General features: G+C 47.0%; 1 protein-coding gene and 1 long non-coding RNA gene across 4 annotated transcripts in view; both read left to right on the top strand.

The window, feature by feature from the left end:
• LOC146060553 (uncharacterized) overlaps window positions 1-19,344 on the top strand; it is a 335,594-nt gene that overhangs the window by 147,947 nt on the left and 168,303 nt on the right. The gene's annotated exons all lie outside the window — the stretch shown is intronic.
• On the top strand, window positions 8,501-19,016 carry LOC146060413 (uncharacterized). The gene is made up of 3 exons (XR_014470431.1): window positions 8,501-14,648; window positions 14,741-15,983; window positions 16,147-19,016. It is a non-coding gene; the product is annotated as an uncharacterized LOC146060413 (long non-coding RNA).

Here is a 19,344-nt window from a genome sequence, read left to right as displayed (position 1 = left end):
GGGTTAAATAGACAGAAAACACACTGGCATTGTCAGATCCTCCCCCATACCTTTAGGATTTGCATATCAATCTTACTTCCAGCGCATAACGACTCAAGATTACATTCTAAAAATGATGAGTCCAATTTCCTTAGGGGACTTCCAGGAACGGTGGAGTTCTTTTGATTATCTCCTGGACATGTTTACATAAAGAAATACAAATGTCTGCATTACCAACACCTCGCACACAGGATGTCATGGATTCAGTGACCCATCACCTGGGCCAGATGGGATTCATCCTAGGGTACTAATTTAATTATGGGAGGAATTAGCTTCCCCTCTACATTATATCTTCAATAATTCACTATCATCAGGAAAGGTACCAAAAGACTGAAGAATAGCAGAGGTAGTGCCATTATTCAAAAAAGAAAAAAGGAGGATCCCGCTAATTACAGACCTGTGAGTTTAACATCAATAGTGGGTAAACTATTTGAATGAATTTTTAAGAAATGGGATCCAGGAATATTTAGACCTTCATAGTTTACTCAGTAATAACCAGCATGGGTTCGTGAAAAATCGTTCATGGCAAACTAATCTACTTGGTTTCTATGAAGAGATTAGCCAAAACCTTGATAATGGAAATGCTGTAGATGTGATTTTCCTAGATTTTGCTAAAGCCTTCGACACTGTACCACACAAGAGGTTGATAAATAAAATGGAGGACCTGGGATTAGGGGCAAATATCTGCAGATGGGTAGGGAACTGGCTGTGTAATAGAGAACAAAGAGTGGTCGTGAACAGTGCTGTATCAAATATGACACCAGTACTAAGTTTGGTGCCACAGGGTTCGGTTCTAGGGCCCATTTTGTTTAACATTTTTATTAACGATATTGGGATAGGGTTACTCAGCAATGTATCCATCTTTGCGGACGATAAAAAACTGAACAGAGGGTACTTATGTATTATCTGGACTCCCATGTTAAATGCACCCCATTTTTTCATACCCCTACTATCCAACTACGCATGAAGTTGATTTTATATAGTGTGGCGAGCGCAGCGAGCCACCGTGCCCGAAGCGTGGTGAGCGCAGCGAGCCCCGCGAGGGGACGCGGTCTCATAAGAAAAACGGGAGTCCAGATATTACATAAGTACCGAGCAGACTTATTAAATCATCAAAAGAGGTCACCACGCTTCAAAATGATTTTGACAATCTAGATCAGTGGTTCCCAACCCTGGTCCTCAAGTACCCCCAACAGTGCACGTTTTCCAGGTCACCCGGCAGGTGCACTCATTGTTCAGGCACATTTTAAAAGATCCACAGGTGGAGCTAATTATAGCACTTGTGATTCTGTGTGGAGATCTGCAAAACATGCACTGTTAAGGGTACTTGAGGACCAGGGTTGGGAACCACTGATCCAGATGAGTGGGCAAAAAAGTGGAAGATGAAGTTCAATGTGGACAAATGCAAGGTCATGCACCTTGGGATACATAACCAGTGTGCTAGTTATAACCTAAGCGGGGAGGAATTGGGTAATTCAGTACTCGAAAAGGATCTAGGAGTCCAAATAGACAACAAACTAGGATGTAGTGCTCAATGTAATATAGCAACAAAAAAGGTCAATTTAAACTCTAGCATGTATTAAAAGGGGCATGGAAACTAGGGACTCAAAAGTAATTATGCCTCTGTACAAATCATTGGTTAGGCCGCACCTCGAATACGGAGTACAATTCTGGGCCCCACACTATAAAAAGGACATCATAGAATTAGAAAAAATCCAAAGAAGAGCAACTAAGCTTATTATGGGAATGGAAAATTTAAGCTACGAGGAGAGCTTAAGCAAGCTGGGACTATTTACACTAGAGAAGAGACGTTTAACGGGGGGACATGCTCAACATGTACAAATATATCAGGGGCCAATATAAGGAACTGTCAAACACCCTTTTTTCTGCTAGACAGGAATCTAGGACGAGAGGGCACGAGTTTATATTAGAAGAAAAAGTTTGGTACTCTTTACCTAGAAGGGCGCCCACGATTTTGATCTTGGGCATCGTAAGGAAAAAAAATCGCATGCGATGCGACCGACGCAATTACCGCGATTTCCCATAGGGAATAATGTTAAATGTCCCAATGGACCCGATTTTCCATAGGGAACAATGTTAAATGGCCCACAGAGGCCAAATAGGCACCCTGAAGTGTGAAATGGCCCCCCCAATTGTTAACGCCACCCCAAGATCAACGTCAACCCGAAGTGTGGCGAGCGCAGCGAGCCCGTGTGGGGCGGCGGTACGCGTGCTATGACCTTTTCATACCCCCACTATCCACGTCGGCGTGGAGTTGAGAATAGAAAGTGTGGCGAGACCGAAGCATGGCGAGCACAGCGAGCCCCGCGAGGTGACGCGGACACCTTCACAGGTATACGCGTCCCCTTGTGGGCTTCACAGGTGTCCGCGTCCCCTCGTGGGGCTCGCTGCGCTCGCCACGCTTCGGGCTTGGTGGCTCGCTGCGCTCGCCACACTTTCTATTCTCAACTCCACACCGACGTGGATAGTGGGGGTATGAAAAGGTCGTAAGACGCATACCGCCGCTCCTCGCGGGCTCGCTTTGGGTTGACGTTGATCGTGGGGTGGCGTTAACAATTGGGGGGGCCATTTCACACTTCAGGGTGGCTATTTGGCCTCTGTGGGCCTTTTAACATTGTTCCCTATGGAAAATCGGGTCAATTGGGACTTTTAACATTGTTCCGTATGGGAAATCGCGGTAATCGCGTCGGTCGCATCGGATGTGATTTTTTTTGGTACATGCGATGGCCGCGATGGTCGCCCTTCTAGGTAAAGAGTACCAAAAGTTTTTGTTCATCTAGAACAGGGGTGTCAAACTCAAATTCATTGGGGGCCGCATCAGCAGTTTGGTCACCCTCAAAGGGCCGGTTGTATCTGTAGGACTATGTGTCCACTCTTTATTATCATAAATTATTGTCACTGCATTCAATTATTGTATACTCAGCAGTAGCATTTCCCTCCTGCTATTGCTGTGAACTGCAGTGCATTAGGGCACATGCTGCCTGCACAGGGGGGCAGCACTCAGTCTTAGAGCATATGTCCTGCTTATTATCATGGGACACAGCAATTAATGATGGGCTGCAATGTGCCAGTGCACACACACACACATAGGCAGAGAGTTTGACACTTACCCGCTCTGATGCGTCCACTCAGTCTGAGCTGCTCCACCACCAAGGACACAGCTGCGCTCTCACACAGGCGCATTTCCCCCTCCCTCCTGTGAGTAGCGCTCCTCGCACTATCTATCCAGGAGTGGGGGGCAGCGTGCTCCCGGTCACTGCAGTGCACACTCAGCAGTAAGTGACCTGGAGCGCACAGCAGCAGCAGCACCATTCACCACGACGGACCTGCTCTTTCCTCTCTCTGGCTCCTATACAGCAGGTGGGAGCGGAGGAGGGGTTGACGACCGGCGGCACTGCGCTAGAGGGCAGACGTTCTCTGGCTTTTAGGCTGCCGCGCATGCGCTGAAGAGGCGGCTTTCTTGTTTAAAAAAAAAATCGAGAATAAAAGGTGAAGGCTGGCGGCGGCTGCGCGGGCCACATGAAGAGGTCTGGCGGGCCGGATTTGGCCCGCGGGCCTTGTGTTTGACACCCCTGATCTAGAAGAAAAAATTTTGTTAGTCAGAACAGTCAAACTTTGGAACTCTCTTCCTGGAGAAGTGGTGTCGGCAGACACTATAAATACGTTTAAAATAAGGTTGGATAAACATTTATTGGTTAAAAACATCCACGGGTATGAATAAGTAACAATCTGTCTTTAAAATATCAGAACATACTATACAACAAGGGATTAGCTACTATAAACATAGGTTGAACTAGATGGACGCAAGTCTTTATTCAGCCTCACCTACTATGTAACAAGTTTCCTTATTATCACCTTTTACACAGGGTAGAAATGGGCAAAACGGATCATTAAGCTGAGCCGGGATCTGGCGGATCTCTCCGTGAAAAAGAAAAAAGGTACGGATCTTTTAGACAGATCCTTGACTCACTTTAAAAAAAAAGGGGGGAATATACATGACCGAGTAAAAACACTGATCGATGGCTGGATGCAGAATCGCCATCGATGGTGTCTGCACCGATGGCCATCCCTGGCAGCAGCAGCTAATCTTTCTATCACTTGTAGTCACAGCACTGTACTCAGTCTCCATTGGTAGTACATCTCAGCTGCCACAGGTGGCAGCACTGAGATCAGGAAAATGCATTGTAATGGAAACTGAAACGCTTCTCTCCACAAACACAAAATTCTGCTGTACGGATCACAAACGGATCATTCACTCTGATGTGAGTCTTGCCTCCCATATCTTTGCTTCCGCGGGTAAATCACAAACTGAAGGCAGAGTCATACCGAATACAACAAAAAAGGGTGAGTGTCGGTCGCACTGGAAGTGTAGAGTTAAGGCCCATACACACTTAAAGATTTTCATTTCAAAAGACTTTGCCAAAATCTTTGATAGATATATATTTCCCCAAAGTAGTGCGTACACACTGAGCTATTTTCCCCAAAGAGCAAGAGATTTTCAGGAGGCAAAAGACTTTGCTGAAAATCTTTCATTATAAATGGGCTGGGTTTGAATTCCAAGGGTTCCATATATACAGGGCATTGGTGGCAGTGGGCATATAAATATATAAAGAATGGTGGGCAGTGTTGCCACTAATTTATGCATTGCTGACACAGACCAGCAATGTATACGTTACCGCCAACACTGCCCACCAATGTTTATATATTTATATGCCCACTGCCACAAATGTATATTTACTTAAATGAAAACTGCCCATGTATGTATTGATTTAAATGGCATGAATGTTCTAGACGGGGTGCGCATCCCCCCCCCCCCCCGCCGTGTGCCCAGTGCCAGATTAAGCCTTCGGGGGGCCCGGGGTACTTTAGACAGGGGGGCCCCCTTGCACTTGTCATTACTGGCTGCAAACTGCATGGGAGAATATTAAACTGTCAAAACACAGAGTAAAGGCAGAATAAACTTAGTCAATGGGTAACTGCAGGGGATATATATATATATACACACACACACAAATACATACATACATACATACATACCCTCTGCACCTTACTCTGTAGGAGACCTCACAGTCCTAGTGCTGCCTCTGATTACAAACCCTCCCATGACTAAGCTGCTGCTGCTGCTGCTGTTCTCATTGGGCCTGAGAAGCATGTAATGAGCTCAACCAATCAGAGCTCAGCACAAACCTCTCAGCCTCTGTCCTCTGGTGCAAAGTGTCATGGGACTAAGTCAACTCCCAGTAATGCACAGCACACTTGTGCAGTCAGTGTGCCTGGACTCCTGATGCTCAGCACCATTAATCATTGTAACATTGGCAGATAGGTGAAGCTGCAGCACTACCCCACTCCCATGCAGAAAATCTTTAGCTAAAAAAAGATTTTTTTGGTACTTGTTTCCTATCACGGCCACAATCGCAGGCATCGTGTGCCTTAACTTTAAGGCACACGATGCCCGCGATTTCCTTTGAAAAAAGCAGTACTCGGGTACATCGCGTCGGTCGTGTGCCTTAAGAAGGCGACCGACGCGATGCCCACGATTTCCCCATAGGCTTCAATGTTAAAATATTTTAACATTGAAGCCTATGCGCGCCCGACGCGATGCCCCCGATTTGTCCATAGGCTTCAATGTTAAATTATTTTAACATTGAAACTGAGTCCATTTAACATAGGAAAAAATGGGAAAAGGCCGAATAAGGGCCATTTCTTATTGGGTATGGCCCCGTCATGTGTGTAAAAAATAATGGCCCCCTATTGTGGCCGCCACCCCCACGATTGACGCGAACCCGAAGCGTGGCGAGCGGCGGCGGTGCGCGTCCTCCGACCTTTTCATTCCCCTACTATCCACGTCGGCGTGGAGTTGAGAATAGATTAGTGTGGCGAGCACAGCGAGCCACCGAGCAAGAAAAATAAATATAAATAAAATACAGTTTAAATGAAGGACATGGACATCCAATAAATTGTTAGGCTGGCCAGCTCAACTTTAAAACACTTAAATGAGTGTATATATTTCTGAATTTGAACAATAGATTTCTCCAACCGGTATTTTTTAGTAAGCAATCAAATGTGCATTAGCCAAGAACTTGAGGCTTAATGTGCCACTTTCAACACAGTCTTTTTAGATGTTATTTATTTGCCCATATTTTTAAAGGCTTTTTATGCAAGGATGACGCTTAATTCAAACAGTCACAATAGAACCGTAGTGGGAAAAGCTTGTTCTGTGTGCTGTATCAGATGTTTTACAGCAGACCTTCAATGAGGTTAGATAGTAATGGCTTTATACTCCGGGCTACAGGTGCTGACAGTGGGGTTTTTTTAGATCAGGGAGACATATAGATAAATTGTGGTTGCTGCTTACAGAATAATGAGTGCAATATAATATTTGATTTTTCCTGCACTCAAAGGCTGTCCGTACTCACTCAGCTGGGGACGGACGCCTGTGGGAGCAGACTTACGGCCACGATGTTTCTCCTCACTGCATGCAGAAGTGTGGTATTCAGCATCCACCCATCAGAGGTAAGTAACCGGCACCGTCGTGATGTTTGTAGAACAGCACCGGGACCAGAATGTTGTAAAGACACAGCCACACACGGTAGTTGGAGTCCACGTCCTTGCACAGGAAACAATGCCTGTCAGGGGGGCTTTCTTGACTAGTTTCTCCGACTCCCAACAATGTTGGTTTCTTCAGAAGAGAACCTGTTCCATCCCGCACAGTGTCACGGGTGGATGTGTGTCTAAAGATATCACACATCATCATTCTGTGGCGCTCTGTGTGGAGGAAGCAGAGGACACAATTTTGTAAATTTTGTCAGAACCATGGCGATTTTGTCAGAACCAGGCACAGATCATTGCAATCTGTGTATGGTTCTTTGGTAAAATATGTGTAAAAGTTAAAAAAAAAAAAAAAACGGCGTGGGGTCCCCCCTCCTGTACATAACCAGCCCCGGGCTTATTGAGCCGGACCTGGTTCCAAAAATACGGGGACAAAAAATCTGGGGGTCCCCCGTAGTTTGAAACCAGCACCGGGCTCCAACAGCCCGCAGTGTCATGCCACAGCCTGGGGACACTTTTTACATAAGGTCCCCCGGCCGTACCATGAGCACCGTGGCTGGTCAGCCTTGGACGGGGTACCTGGAGGAGTGGGGACCCCCCCCCAATAAAGGGATCCCACCCCCCAGGCTTCACCTCTCCAGGGCTGAAGCCCGGGGCTGTTACCGGCGTCCCTGGCCATTGGGCGCCGGCCTGATAGGGTTAAAGTGACATTCCTAACATTGCTTAATACAGGAGAACTACAAATGCCAGCAGACCTCCCCCGCATGCTGGGACTTGGAGAACCACAAGTCCCAGCATGCGGGGCATTAATGGGCCCGCTGGGACTTGTAGTCCACCTGTAAAAAGAACGTTAAAAGAAAAACACACACAGAGAAGTAAAACGTTATTACATACACACACATCTCTCTTTTACACCAATATACTTACCGATCCAGGATCCAGCGCTGGTCTCCCTTCTGCAGCAGAGCCGGCTCCCCCCGTACTGACAGCGGGGACAACCGGCTTTCTCCGATGCAGATAACAGCTTCTGTCGCGTTGTCCCAGTGCGACACAGGCTGAGAGCGTGATTGGGCGATGCGTCTCCATGGAGACGCATAGCTCAGCCCTGATTGGCTGAGCTATGCGTCTCCATGGAGACACATAAGCCGAAGACACTCTCAGCCTCTGTTGCGCTGGGACAACGCGACAGAAGCTGTTAGCTGCATCGGTGAAAGCCGGTTCAGGCCACTGATAGTGCAGGCTGACCGGCGCTGCAGCAGAAGGGAGACCAGCGCTGGATCCTGGATCGGTAAGTATGTGGGTGTAAAAGTGAGTTGTGTGTATGTGTATGTAATAAAGTTTTACTTTTCTGTGTGTGTTTTTCTTTTAACATTCTTTTTACAGGTGGACTACAAGTCCCAGCGGGCCCATTAATGCCCCGCATGCTGGGACTTGTGGTTCTCCAAGTCCCAGCATGCGGGGGAGGTCTGCTGGCACTTGTAGTTCTCCTGTATTAAGCAATGTTAGGAATGTCACTTTAACCCTATCAGGCCGGCGCCCAATGGCCAGGGACGCCGGTGACAGCCCCGGGCTTCAGCCCTGGAGGGGTGAAGCCTGGGTAGGGGACCCCTTTATTGGGGGGTACCCACTCCTCCAGGTACCCCGTCCAAGGCTGACCAGCCACGGTGCTCATGGTACGGCCGGGGGACCTTATGTAAAAAGTGTCCCCCGGCTGTGGCATGACACTGCGGGCTGTTGGAGCCCGGTGCTGGTTTCAAAATACGGGGGACCCCCAGATTTTTTGTTCCCTGTATTTTTGGAACCAGGACCGGTCCAAGAGTCCGGGGTTGGTTTCAGAAATACGGGGGACCCCTACGCTTTTTGTCCCGCATATTTTTGGAACCAGGTCCGGGTCAATGAGCCCGGGGCTGGTAATGTACAGGAGGGGGGACCTCACGCCATTTTTTTTTTTTTATCACAAAATCGCACATTTCACCAAAATCGCACTATTTCATGACTAAAAAATCGCACTTTTTCATGCCTAAAATCGCCCTATATCGCACTCTCGCACTTTTCATGCCGGAATACACACCTCATTAAATATGCGAATTCACTGCAAAAATGCGATATTAAAAACCGGCGATATAGGGCGATTTGTGAAAAAAATCACATTTTCTCAAAAACGGTCAACCCACTAAATCTCGCCCAATGTATCTTAAAGGAGGGCTGTGCTAAATGGTAATCAGTAGCTAGGTAGCAATTGCTGGTGATGGAACTTAGCCTCCTATGAGAGATATTATGGTAGAGGGCAAATGCAATTGACATATTCACATACAGGGAGGCTATGTGCGGGCAGTGTCCTGTCCGCTGATGCCACTGTCAGCATCAGTGGAATAATCATCTTTGGAAATTGTCAGGCTGGGACACATTTGAGTCCCTATGAGGGACATAGGTACCAGGGGTAGGCGGTAGCAAATTCGCTGCTATGCAGCTGCAGCCTAAGTGAGTATAGTGAGCATCCAGATATGTCCATGTCCCCATCTCTATGTCAGCCCAGTGTAAGCGGAAGCTGTCCCAGTGAATGAGACTGGGAAGACCACCGTGTCTGGGAGCAGAATCGTGGTGCACCAATTTAAGCTAAACATTCAAAATACATTTCATCATTGTGTTAGGATGTGACTCTAGATACCTCCGCACATGTGAAACAACGATGTGCGTTTTGCCGTTAGCTTTCTCAGGGTCGGGCCAGTGCCCAGAAGCTGTTAATGTACCGTCACCTCATTAATATTCATGAGTGTGGAAGTGTGTTTCCTATTCCCCTCAGTCTCCTTAAAGAATTTGTCTGCCTTCTCCTGCCGATCCATTATTTTTGATCTTTCACCTGGACAGGGCGGTTCTTAGGACAAGGCCGGATCACCTTCCTAAGGTGGTGTCCAAGTTCCAGGTGAACCAAGAATTTGTGGTCCCAGCCTTTCATGGATCCTTGATGTGATCAGGGCTCTTAGAAGCTATGTGAAATGTACTAAGGATATTATAAAGACGGAAGCTCTCTTTGTCCTGTACGGTTTTCAAAAATGGGGTTGGCCTCTGATGAAGCAAACCATTGCTCATTGGCTTTGCTCTGTCATTCAGCATGCACATCTTGACTCCTCTCTCCCATCTCCTGCTGGGGTCCGAGCTTACTCCACTTGGTCAGTGGGTGCTTTTGGGCTGTTAGGGGTGGTGCAACAGCAGAATGCTGACGCGCGTTTCGCAGTGAGCTTTCTCAGGGCCAAGTGGGCCGGCACCCAGAAGCTGTTAATGTACCATCACCTCATTAATATTCAAGAGGGTGGAGGTGTGTCCCCAGTGATTCCTATTCTCCTCAGTCTCCTTAGAGAATCCCTGTATTGTTACACTTTATGTATGGAGACTTATTGGGATTCATATTGTAAATATATAAAGATACATATTCTAATTCTGCTTATTGTAACAGTGTATATGCATGTTTGGACGCATGGACAAGGCTCTGGTAATAAAGAAGAATATTAAATATAATAAATAAAATATATGTTGGAAACTGATAACGTGATCTAATTATTTGTATATCATGTGTTAATGAAAAGTGCCTCTATGGGTGGCCTTATCCGAGCTTCATTGTTCTCATATCATATGACAGGGGAATTTCTGCATTGTGATTGGGGCAGTGATCATTATATATAAGAAAAATCCTTCTTTATCAATGATAATACAAAAATTCTTATACTATGTGTATAATTGGGTGATAGTGTGTATAAAGATGTAACTGTAAAAACAATCACATATTTATGTGTGGTGACAAAAACCACCAACAGTGTGCACAGTGAAAACAAAATAATGTGATCATTAGATAAAATAAAGGTGTATGGGTGGAAAACGTGATAAAATAGAAGCAGATCATAGAATTGTTGGTGTGGATTACTGGTAATTGTAGTTCTCCTTAGGAAGGTGAAGTTTTTCCTGTATAGTTTATTAGTAGTTTTAGTGGCAAAGTAACATGGGGAAGGAGAAAGAAAGTGTGATGTGAATTGGTGAGAGGATACTTGTTCATATGTGTTTAGGAACACGCGGCCTGTATCATCCCGGGCGGTGCTGTTGTCACTGTTTTGGGTCAAAGTGATAAGTGGCTAAAACATGGGTGTAGGTATAGGGCGGTATTCAATGAGCCTGATTCGCCATGTTTTTATGGCGAATTTGTGCTGTTGAATCACCCTATTCAATGAGCCTGATTCGCCAGGTTTTTATGGCGAATTTGTGCTGTTTGGTGAATTTTTGACAAAAACGGTGAATCACCCTATTCAATGAGCAGATGGCGAATACATTTCAAGGTTTTTTTCGCCATGATTCACCGAGTAGCAATCGCTATCTTTTTATGGTGAAGTGGAATGTGAACTTTTAAAATAAACTGTTTTGTTTTTTACATTTGGTGTCAAAAAATCAGGAATTTTATTCTGAGGAGGGCATGCTATTTTTTTTTTCTACACAGCAGCCAGCAGGGGGCGCCGGAGCCGAGACGCTCATTAGATATTCATTTATTGACTGCACCCGATAGTTACATATGCATGATCGGGTGTAGTGAATATACCCGGTCCCCTGCTGGCACCCCCGGGGGGCAGCCTGTGCTGCCTGGCACCCGGGGAGCCCACCTCCCCCCCACATATGCTCTGGTGCAGGCAGAGAGACTTCCATCTCCCTGCCTGCCACCGTCCTCAGGCTCCCTGCGGCATTCGCCGCAGGAGCTCATATTCGCCGGTCAGGGGCAGCAACCCCGTTGAATACAGGAGCCGGCGAGGCTCCGGAACGTGGCGAATGTGCAGCGAATCCTAAACAGGATTCGCTGCACCTCGCCGGTATTCACATTGAATACCGCCCAAGGGGTGACATTTATTAGAGATCGTTGTTGGGTTTTTGGCGATTTATATCGCAAAGATGGCCGTTTTTTTTCCCCCAAAACGACTACTTAATGGGTGGCGATTCGCGGCATAAATCGCACTTTTTGCCGCTAATTCGCACTTTCTGAAGTGGCGATTTCCAACATCGCATCCAGATGTTTTCCCATTGAAAAATATACAAATCGCTTATTTAATGTCTGCCGCATTTGGAAATCGCCAGCAAAATGCGATTTTGCCCCCCAAAAAAACAGACCAAGTACAAGGTGGCGATTTGCTTAAAATCGCCAGCGTTTGAGCGTAGAAACGGTTAAATATCTCACAGGTGACCCACATACCACTTACTAACTCCCCTACATATACTCCCACATGATTATGGACACCTGTGAGGCTGTTTGAGATGGACATTTTGCACAGTGGACTGGAGGTGCTAGTGTGTGAGCTGGGCCGTTTGGAGGAGCTACGCAGGAGGGATGCTGCTGCTGCCCACCAGATCCAATACCCCGACCACTCCGTGCTTCTCGTCGGTACCGTGCTAGGGTGTATCTGGACTCCCTCTCTGATCAACAGGTGGTGGACATGTTTAGGTTGAACCGACAGAACCTGTTGAACTTATATGAGCAGGTGAGAGATGATTTGGACCCTTGTGGGGGGCCAACTATGCAGTGTCTGGGCTGCAGAAATTAATGTGCACCCTCCACTTGTTTGCCACAGGCTCCACTCAGTCTGTGAGCTCATGGGCCTTGGGGGTGTCACAAGCCCCTTTCTCTAAACATTTTTCTCAAGTGTTAAATGCATTAAAGAAGCTGTGGTGCACATATATCACATTCCCACGTTGTGAGTCCGAGTGGCAGGACCTGAAGGTGGCATTCTATTGGCTCTCAGCATTTCCAAATGTGCTGGGAGCCATAGACTGCACCCACATTGGGATTCGGGCCCCGCACGTGAGGGAGCATGTCTATGTTAATCGCAGGGGCAGACATTCCCTCAATGTGCAGGTGGTCTGCGATGCCAACCTCAGAATTCTCAGTGTGGTTGCAGGCTACCCCGGGAACTGCCATGATGCCTATATCCTGCGGCACTCAGCTCTCTGGGACTGTTTGCACAACAACACCATGCCAGAGGGCTGGCTACTTGGTAAGTCACTTACCACTGTTTACATGCTGTTTGCTTACCTATGTCTTTACCTTTAACATCCATGTGTGTAACCTTCTAATCAAGAGTCATTTCTGTTGTAATTGTTTATACCAGCCCAAACAATATAGTATAGGCTGCTACTATTATGTGCAAATTACCCACATGATATGTGACCACACAAATCCCTTTACATGTTAGGTGACTCAGGATATGGTGTCATTCGTGGCTCATGACACCTCTGCGGAACCCACAAAGCTCTGCACAGCACCGCTACAATGCTGCACATCTTGCTACCCGCAATGTAGTGGAACGCACCTTTGGGGTGCTGAAAAGCCGATTTCGGTGTTTGGACAGGTCAGCAGGTACACTGCTATACCACCCTGCCAAAGTGGTTTTGGTTGTCCAGGCTTGCTGCATGCTGCATAACATAGCTTTGGGTCAACCAAATTATGTAGATGGGGCCCCTGCAGCAGTCGTGCAGGAAGCTCAAACTACTGATTGTCACGGATCTGCTTATTCAAGCTTACATGACTTGTGATTCTGCTGTTTCTCAGTCTCAGTCTGAATCAGTTCTGTCTGCATTCATGCTGCCAGTCAGTCTGTGCATTGCATTGCTGGCTCCTTGATTGTGCAGCTGAGTAGAATCCAGTCTAAAACTGAAATCATGTGTAACCCTTTGCTGTCCTGTTCCCTGTTGCTCACCTGTTAAATTTACACTGAAGTCTCCTGGATTCCTGCCTCAGTTTGCAGAATGCCCTCTGTCCTTTCCTCCAATCAATGCAAGGCAGGGGGTTAAATATCCTGCTCACAGACCCAGAAACTGCCTTCAGCAACTTGTCTTCCTGCTGCATGTGCTGGATGTTCTGTGCAGTTCAAGCCTGCTTCCTGGAATCCCTGCGTGAGTCTTCAGCGTTCAGCTCCCAGAGGCTCTGCTTGTCCGGCTGGTCCAGCGCTCCCGGTCTGGTCCAAAAATTGTCCAATTCCTGCTCCAGTTCCTGCTCATCTAGTTCCTGTGTTTATACTCGGTTTTCTTCAGTTATTTGTTATATGCCAAGTCAGTCATTTCAGTTCTGTTATCTCGGTCACCTGTTCCTGTGTCAACGCCAAGTCGCTACCCTGTCCTGATACCAGTTTCCTGACCTGCCTGCTACAAGCTGCATCCAGCTATTGTGTGCTACGTCTCTGCTGTAAGCTTCCAGTAATCCTGTCATTGGGCCTTATTCTGGTTCATTCTTTCTGACAAAATCCTTCTTAGATGGGCAAAACCATGTGCACTGCAGGGGGGCAGATGTTACTTGTGCAGAGAGAGTTAGATTTGGGTGGGGTTTTACTTCAAAGTGAGATCTATATTGCAGTGTAAAAATAAAGCAGTCAGTATTTACCCTGCACAGAAACAAAATAACTCACCCAAATCTAATTCTCTCTGCACATGTTACATCTGCCCCCCTGCAGTGCACATGGTTTTGTCCATCTAAGAAGGATTTTGTCAGAAAGAATGAACCAAAATAAGGCCCATTCAGCTGTATCCTGATCCCAGCCATCCAATCTTCAGTCATCCAGCCGTCCAATCTTCAGTCATCCAGCCGTCCAATCTTCAGTCATCCAGCCGTCCAATCTTCAGGTATCCTTTTCTCTAAACTCAAATCCTGAACATTGCCTTATCCTCCCATAACTACCGGCACGTATCTTGTTTATTTTGAACGGACTGCCATCTTGTTTATTTTTGCAAAGGTCTGCTATCTTTTGTTACTTGTTATTTATCAGAGACTTGCATCTATTTATTATTTGTCCAATCAAGAAGTATTGATCCTGGTTACATTATCTGTTATATGAGTTCCTTCAATAAACCTGTTTGTGTTAACCCATCTCCGGCTGGTCACGCCTCTCTTCCTGAGATCCGCACCACTCCATCAATCCACCATCTGACCACTCCAGTCATGACTGATTCCACACACCCATTTCGTGACACTGATGTTGTAGTGCGAAGTACACGGATGATCCTGCAGCATTTCACAGGTAATTTGTGTGTGTACAATGAATAGTAATGGGGAACCTGTAACACACATACATTGGTAACACATTTTTCCCTGTCCATGTTAATTGTCCAGAAGCAGACCAACAATAATGGCCAACTCCTGCAAGCTACCCAACCACAGCATACTTTATGCCTGGCAACATGATAACACCTATAACAATGTCAAGTTAAGTACTGTAGTTTTCTGTTTGTACAAATGTTGGCAAATACAAATTAACATAGGCTTAATGGATGGAGGTGACATGGATCATTGATCTCAGGTGGTTGAAATGTTGCAAAACAAGTGGCGCCTACATACAGTATGCAATTCCCAATGCTTATCCCCTTCAAATGTGACTATTTCCTTAAAATCCCATTACAAATAAGCACGCACAACCCAAAGTCCCGTGGCTGCTAAAATATGACTAGTTGACAATACATAATAGAACAGTGTGGGTACTCATTTGTAAAAAATGACAACAAGTTTGCTGGATGCAAATAATTTTTACTTGCGGAAAAATTTAGCCATAGGCCATAGCATATGAAACATTTGCAGGAACAATCACTGCAAGAGTGAATGAAAAAAAGAAAGAACATGATACACATGTAAATGCAAAGAAGATTATTCATGTTTAAATACAGCCCGGGTATTAGCACCCTTACCAGTAGTGGCACCACCACCCCTAGTACGGACACTACGCCGTGGGGGAGTAGTGGGGGACCCACTCATGGGTGTGGAGGATACACTACTGCTTTGGGTATATGTGGTTTGGTGCTGACCTAACAAAGTAGTTGCACTGAGGCTGATTTGCGTTTGTAGGGACATCAACGCAGTTGTTTGCCCATTAATTGCTTGGGTCTGTTCAACCATATTGGCATTTAGACCTCTAAAATTAGTAGTTTGACCCTGAATGGCTTGCCCAATTTCTGCTAAGCGTGTGTCTAATGTAGAGACAAGACAAATTTGTGTCCCTACATTAGCCCGCACACTTTGAGAAATTCGTCTCATTTGCAGAGCTATGTTCCGCACATACCCCTTCACGGTTTCTAGTTGGGTGGTCTGCACCTCCATAAAAGCGAGTTGTTTCCCCTTAAAAATATGGATAGATTGCGCCAACTCCTCCGCACTAGTGGGGGTGTTGGTGGCTGCAATGATTGGGGGCTGCTGCCTATGTGACTGCGTATAGGGGGCCTCATTGACTGGGTGTGCTTGGTTTTGTGCAGGCTCCAATGATGGCACCGTCTCCAGGATGATTTCACTCATGTCGTCCATATTTTGCATGGGATCCGTAGGTTCAGGCATCGGTTGTGAAGGACCTACACATGAGAAAAGAGTGGTAAGTATGCTATGCAGATTGGTGTATGGCGGGTAATGTTACCTTAGTTGGAATGGTTAGGTGTTGCTCATGCATTATGCATTGGCACAGGCTACTGTGGTGGGGACAGCCATGTGTGAATTGTGCAATGTGTGTGTGTAACACTATGATATCTCACCTGCAGACTGGACATTGTGACGAATCGGATGTGGCTGATGTTGGTCAACAGCAGGCTGGGACTCCAGAGCTGGAGCTGTTTGAAAGAAGAAGACATTTTCCATTATTATCATTTGCACCTAACTGGTACTTTTCGAAATATGCAGATAAAAACTTTACCTCAATCAAACTTTTTTACTCTGATATGATTACATAAGGAATGTGAAGACTTTGAACTGAAGTGGTTATATGAGTATTATGACTGTGAACGATATTTTGAATCCACTTGCAAATAACAGGTAAAGACCAGCAGATTAGACATGTAAAAGTGACTGTAAAGTGCTTTTCCAACTACCCAGAGGATTGATATGGATTAACAATCAAGTACACTGCAGGCCTACAGTGTTTAGGACAGCACACATTAATTGGATCTGTGGAACTACATAACCCAGCAAAATGCAGAGTCCATTATTTAGCAATGCAAGGTAGCAAAATGTGATTTTGCTGGGATATGTAGTTCCACACACAGCAATCTTTTGGACACATAAAGCATAGCACCATAATAGCATGCGCACATGACATAGCAAAATGTTACATTGACATGTGTGGACACTTACCAGTTGGCGGTGGAGTGGGGGGCCTGTCTGTGTCGGCAATGTGGATGCCGGGAAGCACCTCCGGTAGGGATGATTCGGCGTAGCAGCCTCTCATAGGCCTTAAAGCGGACCTCCTGCCTAGGGCCACCTCCTGTGCGACAGGCCTCTTTCTTCTCCAGGGCAAGCTTGGCTTTGAGGAGGCGCTTGTTGTCATTGTATCGTTTTTTAACGTTGCGCACACTCCTCTTGTGTGTGCTAACTGCATTTACCGCGGAGGTGATACTGTCCCACATCCCCTTCTTCCTCGCCACACTTGTGCGATGATGGTGAGGACCAAGTAGGTGGTCATACAGGGGCAGGAGTGAACGCACCAGGGCCATATTCTCCTCATCTGAGAACCTGACTTTCCTCCCACTAGCTGTACGAGCTGCACCATCCTCCTCCACATTTCCAGCCTCACCCTCTTCCTCCTCCTGTCCTGGTTCTTGACCCAGCACCTCCAAGTCAGCTTCCTCTGCCTCCTGCACAGGCCAGTCCACTTCAGAGAAATCCCCCTCTTGCAGCTCCTCCTCTGTGTGCCTGGCACTCTGCTCCTCCTGTGAGGACACCTGGCGGGTGCCTGCTTCCTCCTCATCCTCCATAGCCACCTGCTCAGCTTCCACCATGTGGCCTCTCCCTGGCGCAGCTCTTGCTGGGAGCATGCTGGCTCTCCCTGTCCTGCCTCTGGCAGTGCTGCCTCTCACTCCCCTACCTCTCCCAGTGGTTGGGCCCAAGCTGGCTGTCCCTCTGCCTCCTCTGCACCTAACCAATCCTCCTCTCCTCTCCATCTCAAACGCCTTACTCCCTTTCAAAGGGTAAAATGGCGTCTGCGCCCCTTTATATAGGGGGTGTGATGCGTATTGCAAGGGACTAAGGTGGGCATTTTGGTTAGCATGTTGTATGGGCTGTTCAGGTGTATTGGTGTAAATCGCATTCCGGTTGGCCGCAAATACGCACATGACCTAACCCGGAAATCACACTTTTATGGCGTATTACATCGACTCAATTCGCACCTTATCGCCGTCTATCGCCATGTATCGCACTTTTCAGGCGGTTTTGCGCCAGCCATTCAATACGCGATTTCTGTTTAAATCACATTTTGACAAAAACGGTAAACACAATAAATCTCGCCTATAGTCTTTATTGAGAGTTTGATATTGTCCTCGTTATGGACCCTGTTAATTCATGTTTAAAATCTTATATATTAGTTAGAGATCAGCAGGGAAATGTATGGTATTTGAGATTTCACCATATTTGTGTCACGACTGGGGATTGGGACCCAGGAGTGATCTTGGTGGTTAGCTGACTACCAATGGAAACTGAGGCTGAAGGCGTGTGGATAAGATGAATTATGTTTATTGTACAAAAGGAAACTGGCACAGAGGATGACACAAAGTCTGTAATAGTCTTTGGGAAAGCTACCGGGAATGTTGAAGCTGTATCCCGGCAACAGGTGCTGGAGACAGGTAACAGAATGGGATGCAGGTAACAAAAGCTGTACACAGGAAATGGATGCTTGGAGGCACGGAGTAACTGTAGCTGGGACACAGGTGTCTGGAAACACGGAGGAGAGACCACGGGAGCACAGGTGTCTGGAAACACGGAGTAGAGACCACGGGAGCACAGGTGTCTGGAAACAATGGAGTAGAGACCATGGGAGTACAGGTGTCTGGAAACACGGAGGAGAGACCACGGGAGCACAGGTGTCTGAAGCACGGAGCAGGAACAGCTTGTGCACTGGTGCCTGGAAGCACGGGATGATAGCAACCGGGGCACAGGTGCGGATAGCTGGGATCTGCAGCAGTAAAGATGGTCACAGGTGCAGGTAGTCACAGGTGCAGACACTGAGGCACGCAGATGCAGGTGGTCACAGGTGCAGGAACTTGAGCATACAGGTACAAGTGGTCACAGGTGCAGGAACTGGAGCACACAGGTGCAAGTGGTCACAGGTGCAGGAACTGGAACACACACGTGCAAGTGGTCACCGGTGCAGGAACTGGAGCACACACGTGCAGGTGGTCACAGGTGCAGGAACTGGAGCACGCATGTGCAGGTGGTCACAGGTGCAGGAACTGGAACAGGCAGGTGCAGGTGGTCACAGGTGCAGAAACTGGAGCAGGCAGGTGCATGTGGTCACAGGTGCAGGAACTGGAGCAGGCAGGTGCAAGTGGTCACAGGTGCAGGAACTAATGCACACAGGTGCAGGTGAATGCTGGTGCATACCTTCCAACATGACTCTCTCCAGGAGGGACACAATGCTCTGCTTCTGGACTTCCCTCTTAATGTATGATTACCCTCATCTGTGTTGAACAGGTAAATTGCTGAGAAAGACAATTCAACACAGGTGATAGCAATTATAAATGAAGAAGGAAGTGCAGGAAGAGAGCATTGTGTCCCTCCTGGAGAGGTCATGTTGGGAGGTACGCTGGTGTAGGTACTTGGAAGCACGCAGGTGCAGATGAACGCTGGTGCAGGTACTTGGGATCACAGGAGCTGCAGCCAGGGTAGTTCAGAACTTGGGAGCCTGTTCAGGGAGAGCTCCTTCAGCATGGAGCTTAGAAGCGACAATGCACAAGCAAGGTGTCCATGCA

The sequence above is a fragment of the Crinia signifera genome, chromosome 1 (assembly GCF_055691185.1).
Source record: "Crinia signifera chromosome 1, ASM5569118v1, whole genome shotgun sequence".
Classification (NCBI taxonomy): Eukaryota; Metazoa; Chordata; class Amphibia; order Anura; family Myobatrachidae; genus Crinia; species Crinia signifera.
The sequence above is the reverse complement of the archived record's forward strand: the minus strand, read 5'-3'. Positions and strand labels throughout refer to the sequence as shown.